Raw genomic sequence first — 7,791 nt, 5'->3', positions numbered from 1 at the left:
AATAGTTCCAACTAAACAACGATAAAATAATAAATAAAATGAAGAGAGCTCCATAGTCCTCTTCTAACTCACTGCAACACTTACTCCTCTTAAATATTTGTATAACACTGAACAAAACAACACAAAACAAATAACAAAGGGGTAAGAATACGCTCAAATATATTAACAATGTTATTATAACATTAGCAATGTAATCCATAATTCAAGAGGCATTGAACTAATCTGAAAATTCAATGAAACATGTTATGAGAGACAATTAGCCAAAAGTTGTGTTACTCTGAAAAAAAGGTTATGGTCACACTATCACAATAATGTCCTTATTTTAATATATGTGAACCAAATGCATAAGTGACAACTAATAGTCTTCAAACTAATATCTAGGGACTAGGATAAATTTTATTTATTTATTTATTTATTTGTCATCACAAAATTTATTAGGTTATTATTCTTCAAACTAGCTTAATTCAAACAAATATATAGAATTATATTTAAGACGAGTAAAGAAATAATAAAACATCTTAATCAGTTGTTATTTGCATTGGTTAAAAAACTCATTTTATATTGTTTTCTAATTATGTTCCAATATAACCCTTTAATTACTCATTAAATGTTTTTGACCTATTATTATTACAATTAGCCAAATGATATTATATTATGATTTTTATTATACATTATATTTTATCTAATCAAGCTACTTTTATTCCTATTTTAAAAATCTTGTTTGATGATCACTATAAATAGCAACTAGTTTTATTTAAATTGGATTATAATATACTCTAAGTTGAACAATGATGAAAATCAAGTCTTTTATTTTCATACTTTTTATTTATACATTATTTTTTATCTCTATTATGGGATATGAGACATCCAAAGATGAGAATCAAAGTATATATTAAAACTTTATAAGCATATTTTTTTTCTTATTTTAATTATATTTAATAGAAATGTGTTTTTGGTTTGTAGTTGGAGTAACAAAAGAATTCAAAATCAAAACTGGAATAGATAATAACAATGGAAATGACTATAAATTTGGATACAATATTACTGGTCGAGATTGGAAAGGTCCAGGAGGTTGGAGGCTAAGAAAAGATTCAACAGGTGGCTTAAACAACAAAGTTTAAAGACATATGAGTCATCAATGAAAACCAAACTCATATATGTGTCTCAATAATATTTAATAAAAAACAATATGAACTTTATCTTATTTCATGTCTAGTTTATAATAGGAACATATTTTTCTAAATTAATAGATTTATTGTATTTTTATATATATTGTACCTATTATATTATCATAATTATTTATATACGAAATGTCATATTATATTATTTTGTTCAAGTCATTGTTTATAATTTAATTACTAGAAAATGCCATTTCCATAAACCTATAAAGGTCTTAACAAAAAGACAACACTAAGCTTAAAGTGCTTTAGGAGGTAGGAAAATGAGGATGTTTAGTTTTATTATGATTTTTTATTTGCTAAAAAAGGACAATGTTTTTTCAATAAAGCGTGGTTAAATTAAATTTTAAAAAGAATTGCAATTTTAATGAAAACCGATGTATTTTTAAAAAAAAATAAAATACCAAAATATAATAGAGCATCAAGAAGACACACAACTAATATACCTCACATACCTTAAACAACTAAGATACATTACATCTAAAATATTCATCACATATGTACTAGAAAAATACCAACATAAACATTCATCACAATAAATAAACATGTGTTTAAACCACAATCAATAAAAAAATATTAAAATGAAAAAAGGTTAAGGTATGAAATTGTTGAGGGGGCCAAATATTAAAATAAAAAAATTAATAAAAAATATAATGTTAAAAATGTTTATTCATTTACCCAATAGCACTTGAATGAGATGGTAAGAGATTTCTTCCGCATTATTTAAAAATTTAAGGTTCGATCTTGGCCCTGGACATGCAACCTCGTTAAATTCTTTTGAGGGATCCGACTCGAAAGATTAGTCTGTGCAATTGCGCGTAGAGATATCTCATTTCTACCCAAAAAAATCATTCTATTTTCTTTCACATTTTCTTTACTAGCAAAAATAAATGTATAAATTGTTTTTTTTAAACTCTTGTGCAAAAGTGTGTCAAATTATACTATAAAATTTATTGACACATCTTCAAAAATCAACTAATTATTGTCAACATAAATCAACTAATTATTGTCAACGTGTCTAGCAATATTATTATGTTCTTTATTTTTGTAGATTTACGATTTTTATATGCTCTTTGTTCAATAATTTTGTATAGTGATAATTGATAGAAATCATTTTATGTGAAAAAAATAACAATTAAATAATCTATGCGTGATTGTATGTGAGGAAGAAAGAAAATCAATAACCAAACAAAATATGAATGAGAGTGTAAAAAAAATACATTCAAAACTTATTTTAGAATAATTTTAAGAAATTGAATTGGATGGACATTATTGTTAATATATAAAATGGATAGAATTTTTAAAAAGAATTACTAATACTTAATATAATATTAAGTTTGGGAATACATAGACAAATATTTTTAAAAAATTATAAAAAGACTCAATAAAATTTAAAGAAATAGTAAAAAAAACTAGCCAGCAGGTTTTGATCCAATGACAATTAGGTTTCAATTATACAACATATCCACTCGGCCATTTTGCATTTATGATAGCATGGTGCTTTATAAATTTATAAATATTAAATTTTATAGAAAAATTATATATTATACCTATTTTAAAAAAAATCATAAAAACTTTGGGGTGGCCATGGCCACCCCCTGTCCCAAGGAAGATTCGCCCCTGCGTAATACCCACATAACAAATATTGTAGGTCGAATCAAGTCTACCATGAACGTAGCTTAAATAATTTCTTATAATAAGGAGCATTCTATAAAAATTAAAATAAGATAATGCTAGAATAATAGATACTTCAAGCACAACAAATCAATCATGCATTGTTCTTGTTAAAAGTACAATATATGACAATCCTGTGTTGTAAGATTGTCAGAGATTTATAGGGTTGTTATGAGGTTAGAGATAACTCAAACAGGGAGGTGCGAAGTTCTGTGTATGGTAGTTTGCGGTATTTATAAGAACTTTGTAGCTCTGGGTCTCAGATCCCAAAAACACAAGTTCAGCATTTCCCATTCTTATGAGCATGGGAAGAGGGGTAGTTATATCCTCAGTTTCGTTATGGAGCATGACTATCTCCATTTGACTCCCTCTACCATACCATAATGAACTAAGACACACCGCCTCCATGTTTCCATAAGAAGATAGGCGATATGAGAAATGGGTGTTATAAGCAAATGGAAGGTGCTTGTTCCACTAAACGAGTAGTTAGGAAGATCGTGTGGACGACATGTTACGTCACCCCTTTAATGAATCTTCCATGACTCCTCTAGAAGGTCCTTTGCAAATATACCAATACACAGTCACTTAAGTGCAAGGGCTTGGAAAGAGCGAATTGATTTAGTTTGCATCTCTTTTTGGTATTTGAACGAGTCCCTTAGGTGTGGCTAAGGAGAGTCCTTTTAGCCAGGGGAGAATGCCTCGAGCTTAGAGTGAATCCCTCAAGCATGGGACAAATCCCTTAAGTCTGGGAGAAATCCCTCGGGCATGGGGAAAATCCCTTAAGTTTGATTTTGGATATACCTCCAGGTGTAAATGAGGTGAATCTTCATACGACATTGGAGGGAATCCCTAAACACCAGCTGAGGGAAATCCCCAAACGTCATTGAAGGTAAAAAGCATGCACATCATTAAATGTGATTAATGATAATTTACTATTGGAATGCAAAATTGGCCTTAATCTCCCACACATGTCAGAAGCGTGCAAAGCTTTTACGTATGATGATAAACCTAGGAAGTAGGGATGGCAACGGGTCGGATGCGAGTTTCACAGTACCCAAACCCCGCCCAAATCGGCACCCGAACCCAAACTCAAACCCAAATATTGTTCGGGTGACAAAATAACACTTATGTCCACAGCATATATATATATATATATATATATATATATATATATATATATATATATATATATATATATATATATATATATATATATATATATATATATATATATATATATAGCGGGTGTGGTTTTGGGTTTCGGGTGCAGGTTTCACACTACCCAAACTCGCACCCGAAATATCGGGTGGCACCCGAACACAAACCCAGTAAATTAGGGTTTTTATATGTTGACTCGGGTTCGGGTGCGGGTGGGCACCACGAATATGGGTCTGTTTGCCATCCCTAGTTGGAAGAAACCCTTAATTACTCCTAGTAGTCCTTAAACCTCTATAAAAAGGGTGTTCAACCCTATTCCTTTAACCTTTTCACACACTTTTGTCTCAAGGTCTTTGAAAGCCTCCTCTGTATTCTTCATTGGTTCTTCAATTTTTTCAAGCTTAAGCCATCATTTACAAGTACAAGTTTGACATCCTTTCTCCTCCATTTTCTCATTTATGGTGATAATTAGGGATTTAGACGAGAATGACAACCTAATAAAGCCTTTGACCCGCTATGAAAGCATATCCTTGTGGAATTACCGTTATAGAAATGCGAAACATACTGATGCAGAAATTGACTATAACTTAGTGGAATTAGGCATGTTCGGTAGTTTAAGAATGACAAACAACTCCAAACCCGATTGCCCCCACCTCGAATCTAAGGGGAAAACTGATTTAATTAAGGGTATGGTAGGTGTCGGGAAAACCCGCTTTTTAATTACAGGGACGAGGGAGAGAATGCCAGTACCTACCCCACACCTAGTATTTCTAGTGGATATTCAATTGATGCAAATTGTTAAGACCAATCCAATTATCCAAGACATCAATTGTTAAGATCCATTTGGAAAATCCAATTATCTAGGACATCAATTATCATGAGAGATTATATTGAGCCTTCTTGGACAAAATTCATTTGTCATCCCTACATACTTCCTTCTAAATCATTAATGAGTTGGAAGCTAATGCATAATTTTCTTACAATAGAAGACAACCTAGTTCAAAGAGGAACTGATAAGTGTCAAAATGTAGTTATTTTGTGTATGTAAATAGTGGCACTTATCGAGACTTTTTGTAATACCGTTTGAATAATTCCCTGTTTTTGTGTATATTTGTATCGTTTGTGTTTTGTTAAGTTTTCGTGTAAATATGTACCATTTGATAGTTTTGTTTTCTTTTTGTAGGTATTTATGTGTGCTACATCATGTGGATTGGCTATGGATTTGTCTCGATTGCCTTGACACGGTGAGAGTTTCCGGTTCATCTTCTTTCTTTCCTATGTTTCATTCCAATGGTGGGTTTTGTATGTATATTTCTACTCTTATTGTATGTACATTTGTTGATCTTGGGATTGTTTATATATTCACTTTACAAATCATCATTGTTGTTCTTCTTGATCTTTTTGCTTAAATGCTCTGGATTTGTGTTGTTTCAGACATGAACATCATAGATCTTGATTAGGAATTATATTTGTTAGCTTCTAGATTTCAGACATGGATTTAGGGCTAATAATTAAAGTGGGTATCGAGTTTAATGCCTCCGTGTTGTTTGTGTCGGTTGGGAAATCGCTGATGTAAATAGCACGGTTGAGCTTTCGTCGGTGTTTCAGACATGGACACTGATGTGGCATCTCGAATGATGCGTGGTGATTTTGATGCGTATTGTGAGTGTGTTGCGATAAGATCTTCAGATTTAAGTATTCGACGGGTAGAACGAAATGCAATTCCATAACTATTTCTCTTAGACTATTAAGATTGTTTAATTGCTTTTATTTATTTTTCCCGCATTTACCTTTTCGCACCCAATCATGAAACTTAGAACGTGAGACAGTCGAACGACAGTTTTTGTCTACCAATCTCTGTGGACTACGATACGATATAACCTATATCACCCGGTAATAATAAACCTATTACTTTTTGCTTGCTGCTTTACCGCTCCAACAGGAATGCGTATGATTTTGAGGTTCTCTCTCTCTCTCTCTAATCATGATGTAGAAACTACATACCACTTATTTCTTAGATGCAGTCACACCCTACTTTTATGGCAGCAATTATTTGGAATGAATAATAGAACACGTTATGAAACATTATTCAAACTTTTTGGTAGAAGTGGGAGATCTCAAATTCAGAATCTGATCATGACTCTTATTTTAATAATTCCTTGGAAAACTTGGCACATAGGAAATGACATCAGATTTTAAAATGGTAAAATTGACATTGATAGAGACATTCTTCATGTTAAGCAATTGGCCTATATGACATTTACTTCTTCCAAGGGACACATGTACTCATCAATTCACAATTTTAAAATCATTAAACATTATGATATCAAATCTTGACATGTTCTTGCACCTATAATTATACAAGTTAATTAATGATTTCATAGTCATAATTGAATTAAGTGCAACAAAGATGATGCTTCAAGAGGAAATCCTTAAATATCAACTTATGGTGACATATTTAGGGATAACCTAGGGACATTCTCGATGAGTTTTCTCTACTAGAATTGTAGTTAACACCTCTTTTTAAGCTAAATTATTATGCTTGCTATTGAATATGATAACATGAAGAAATGGAGAAATTTTTGACTTGAAATGGACTCAATGCTGACCATTCATGCATTTTATAATATGAATATTATCCCTTGACATCTTTTAGTTAAATGGAAGAACACTTTATACACTATATATTTCTTTAGATTCAAGAGGTAAATGCATGTGTAAATATATTAGTCAATGTAATTTTTTATTGAGGACGAATGTGGAATTCACTTTCTATTTGTGTTTTTTAAAGTTTTTTGAAGGATAAGGTTAACATGTTCAACTATCCCTTTTGTAAGATGTTTGATGTGTTAAATTTTATGCCCCTATCCTTTTTGTTTCTTCCTTTTTCTTATTCAATGATTTGGATTTATTTAAAAAAAGAATATAAATATTTTAGTAATTATGAATAATAAGGAAAATTTAAATCACACGTATTATTTTAGGAATATATCGGTGAGAATAATCTCTTTCACGAATGTCCCCACAAAGAATTTGTAGTCTTTCCTATTAGTTTATTTGGGACAGCATATTAACATATATAATTATTAAATTTGTGCAGTACTTTTAATTATTATAAACGAATCATTATATCAATAATATTATAAAAAATACATTTATTCGTCTCCATGTGATGTTACTTTCCTTTACATTTTTCATGACATTATTAATTTTTGAATGGTAAACTTGAATAGCCTTTGTATTTTAAAATTATATATATAAAGAGGCACATGTCCTATACAATTCAAGAATTTACAGATTCATCCATGGCACATCATTTGTAGGTAATTATTCTAAGTCTCAAATTCCAGTTTGTGGTTGCAATAAAACAATGAAGATGTTCATCTCAAATTCAACTGAAAATCCTAAAAGATGATTATGGAAATGTTCAAATTCGGGATTAGGTTGCAAGCTATTCATATGGGATGATGAACTTGAACGCAACACATCAACTGAGCCAAAAGAAGAATCCCAAACTGTTTAAGCTTTTGTCTGTTCTTTCATGGTAGTGAGTTTCATGTTCATGGTGTCTGCAATTTTCTTTTGTTTTAGTTCCTAGAAGAATGATAATTATTGAATTTCGTCCCTGTAAGGCTTAATTATAGAATGAATCTGAACATTTGAATTTTTTTACTTTCGTCCCTATATGTTTGTAGCTTTTTGTTTTCAATTCCTCTTTCTTAATAATTTGTTTGTATTACATCCCTGTTTGTTAATGATTTGTTTGTATTTCATCCCTGTA

The 7,791-nt window shown here is 30.7% G+C and overlaps 1 long non-coding RNA gene across 1 annotated transcript; it reads left to right on the top strand.

Annotated features, from left to right (window-relative positions):
• Positions 1–720: 720 nt before the first annotated feature.
• LOC131625117 (uncharacterized) lies at positions 721–1,336 on the top strand. Its single transcript, XR_009290737.1, has 2 exons — positions 721–885; positions 964–1,336. It is a non-coding gene; the product is annotated as an uncharacterized LOC131625117 (long non-coding RNA).
• The last annotated feature ends 6,455 nt before the right edge of the window (positions 1,337–7,791 follow it).

The sequence above is a fragment of the Vicia villosa genome, unplaced genomic scaffold (genome assembly GCF_029867415.1).
Source record: "Vicia villosa cultivar HV-30 ecotype Madison, WI unplaced genomic scaffold, Vvil1.0 ctg.000189F_1_1, whole genome shotgun sequence".
Classification (NCBI taxonomy): domain Eukaryota; kingdom Viridiplantae; phylum Streptophyta; class Magnoliopsida; order Fabales; family Fabaceae; genus Vicia; species Vicia villosa.
This window is presented reverse-complemented; position numbering and strand designations above follow the sequence as displayed.